The following is a 3,707-nucleotide window of genomic DNA, read 5'->3' as shown; positions in this document are numbered from 1 at the left end:
AGTGGGACAATTAGCCAAACAAGCTGAACGGCCAACCAATGTTCTCCCAAGTGACACAATACCCAACCCAAGAGAAGAATGTAAGGCTTTGCAGTTAAGGAGTGGCAAAGTAGTTGGTGAAAGTTCAAATAAAGAAGCAACAAAACCCAAAGAGCAAGACACAGTGGAGAGGCAAGATGAAGAAAAGGCTTCAACATCTAACAAAGGCAAGGAGGTTGTCAAGCCACAAGGCAATCCACCAAGTCAAGGAGGCAACCGTGATGGCAAGGAGAGTATGAATCCACAAAAAGAAAACAAAAATGAAGGAGTGAAAGCTTATGTACCCAAGCTTCCATACCCAACTAGGATACACAAAGGAGCAAAAGACCAACAATTCCCAAGGTTCTTAGAAATTTTCAAGAAACTTGAAATCAACATCCCATTGGCAGAAGCTCTGGAACAGATGCCATTATATGCAAAGTTTCTTAAGGAATTGATCACCAAGAAGAGAAGTTGGCAAGAAAAAGAAACTGTGATTCTCAATCAAGAGTGTAGTGCCATCATTCAACAAGGGCTACCTCCAAAACTCAAAGACCCTGGCAGCTTCCTCATACCTTGCACGATTGGGAGCATGGCCGTTGACAAATCACTTTGTGACCTGGGAGCAAGCATTAACCTAATGCCCCTTACCATGATGAAGAAAATGATGATTGAAGAACTTAAACCTACAAGGATGTCACTCCAACTTGCTGACAGATCAATCAAAGTACCAAATGGAGTAGTTGAGAACCTCTTGGTGAAGGTGGGGAACTTTATATTCCCAGCTGATTTTGTGGTCCTAGATATGGATGAAGAGGGAAACAATTCAGTCATTCTTGGTAGACCCTTTTTGGCTACAGCTAGAACAATCATTGATGTGGAAAAGGGAGAAATGATTTTTAGAGTGCATGATGAGCAAATGACCATAAATGTGTTCAAAGCAATGCAACACCCCGTTGAGAAAGAAAGTTGCATGAGGATTGATGTAGTGGACTCTTTGGTTGAAGAAGTACTTGACACAAACCATCAAATGAAACAAGAAGAAGTCCATAACATCAAGGGACAAGAAGAGAACAAGTTGGAAGCATCAGAGGAACCAAGTGAAGCTACAAAAGAAGAGGCACCACAACAAGAGTTGAAACCACTACCCCCTCATCTTAAATATGCATTCCTTGGTGAGAAGGACAGCTTCCCAGTGATCATCAATTCCTCATTGAGTGCAGAGGAAGAAGAAAAACTCATTGTAGTATTGAAAGCTCACAAAGAGGCGTTGGGATGGACCATTGATGACTTGAAGGGCATAAGCCCTGCTGTGTGCATGCACAAGATCCTCTTAGAGGAGGGGTCCAAACCGGTGGTACAACCCCAAAGAAGATTGAATCCTACAATGAAGGAGGTTGTTCAAAAGGAAATCCTTAAGTTGTGTAAAGCTGGGATCATCTACCCTATATCTGACAGCCCTTGGGTCAGTCCAGTGCACGTGGTTCCCAAGAAAGGGGGGATGACTGTCATTGTTAATGAGAAGAATGAGCTTATTCCAACACGAACAGTGACAGGGTGGAGGATGTGCATAGACTATAGGAGGCTGAATGATGCTACACGGAAAGACCACTTTCCTCTTCCTTTCATTGATCAGATGCTTGAAAGGTTGGCTGGCCATGCTTATTACTGTTTTCTTGATGGATATTCTGGGTATAATCAGATTGTGGTTGACCCCATGGATCAAGAGAAGACTTCTTTTACTTGCCCCTTTGGAGTCTTTGCATATAGGAGAATGCCATTTGGACTTTGCAATGCCCCAGCTACCTTTCAAAGATGCATGCTATCAATATTCTCAGACATGGTAGAAAAATTTATTGAAGTATTCATGGATGATTTCTCTGTTTTTGGTGATTCCTTCAATACTTGCTTGCACCATCTTACCTTAGTCTTGAAAAGGTGCCAAGAAACAAACTTAGTTTTGAATTGGGAGAAATGCCATTTCATGGTACCCGAAGGCATTGTTCTTGGTCACAAAATTTCAAGAAAAGGTATAGAAGTTGACAAGGCAAAAGTAGAAATTATAGAAAAACTTCCTTTGCCAACTAGTGTGAAAGCTGTTAGAAGTTTCTTAGGACATGCTGGATTTTATAGGAGATTCATCAAAGATTTTTCCAAAATAGCAAAGCCACTAAGCAATCTGCTGGTGGTAGAAAACCCTTTTATCTTTGATGATGAATGCAAACATGCTTTTGAAACTCTAAAAGCTAAGCTCACCACAGCACCAATCATCACACCCCCAACTTGGGGACTACCTTTTGAACTCATGTGTGATGCAAGCAATCTTGCAATTGGTGCTGTGTTGGGGCAAAGGAAGGAAAAGAAGCTTCATGTTATCTACTATGCAAGTAAGGTATTGAATGAAACTCAAAGAAACTACACCACAACAGAGAAAGAACTACTAGCCGTGGTATATGCTTTTGATAAGTTTAGACAATATTTGATTGGATCTAAAGTTTTAGTGTATACTGACCATGCTGCTATTAAGTATCTTATGTCAAAACAGGATGCCAAACCAAGGATAATCAGATGGGTGCTACTCCTACAAGAGTTTGACATTGAGATCAAAGATAGAAAAGGCAATGAAAATCAAGTTGCTGATCACTTATCAAGGGTACCACAAGATGCATGCCAAGACAACTTTCCATCAATAAATGAAGAGTTTCCAGATGAACATCTCTTGCACATTCAACATGTCCCTTGGTTTGCAGACATGGCCAATTACAAGGCAGGAAGAATCATTCCACAAGAGTACACAAGACAACAAGTTAAAAAGCTGTTGCATGAGGCTAGGTTCTTCTTTTGGGACGAACCATTCTTGTTCAAAAGATGCCCAGATGGAATGATAAGAAGATGTGTGCCAGAAGGTGAGATGAAGGACATACTATGGCATTGTCACAACTCTAGCTATGGTGGTCATTTTGGGGCTGAAAGAACTGCTGCAAAGGTCCTTCAAAGTGGTTTCTATTGGCCTTCAATCTTCAAGGATGCTAGGGAGTTTGTGAGCCAATGCAATGAATGTCAAAGAACAGGGGGTTTATCAAAGAAAAATGAGATGCCTCAAAAGTTCATTTTGGAAGTGGAACTCTTTGATTTGTGGGGAATAGATTTCATGGGACCTTTTCCTCCATCCTACACGTTCAAATACATCCTGGTAGCAGTAGAGTATGTCTCCAAATGGGTAGAAGCAATAGCCACCACCACATGTGATACCAACGTGGTGTTGCAATTCCTCAAGAAGAACATCTTCACTAGATTTGGAGTACCCAAAGGACTTATAAGTGATGGGGGAAGCCACTTTTGCAACAAGCAACTCAATTCTTTACTCCACAAGTATGGTGTTACACACAAAGTAGCTACCCCATATCACCCACAAACCAATGGACAAGCTGAACTTGCCAACAGAGAGCTAAAAATGATCTTGGAGAAAACTGTGGGAACAACAAGAAAGGATTGGGTCAGGAAGCTGGATGATGCACTTTGGGCATATAGGACAGCCTTCAAGACACCCATAGGAAAGTCTCCATTTCAGCTGGTGTATGGAAAGGCATGCCACCTCCCTGTGGAGCTTGAACATAAGGCCTTTTGGGCCACCAAACTTCTGAATTTAGATGCTCAAGCAGCAGGAGAGAAGAGGTTGCTACAACTCA

The sequence above is a fragment of the Arachis stenosperma genome, chromosome 3, assembly GCF_014773155.1.
Source record: "Arachis stenosperma cultivar V10309 chromosome 3, arast.V10309.gnm1.PFL2, whole genome shotgun sequence".
In the NCBI taxonomy this organism is placed as follows: domain Eukaryota; kingdom Viridiplantae; phylum Streptophyta; class Magnoliopsida; order Fabales; family Fabaceae; genus Arachis; species Arachis stenosperma.
Note: the sequence above shows the minus strand (reverse complement) of the source record.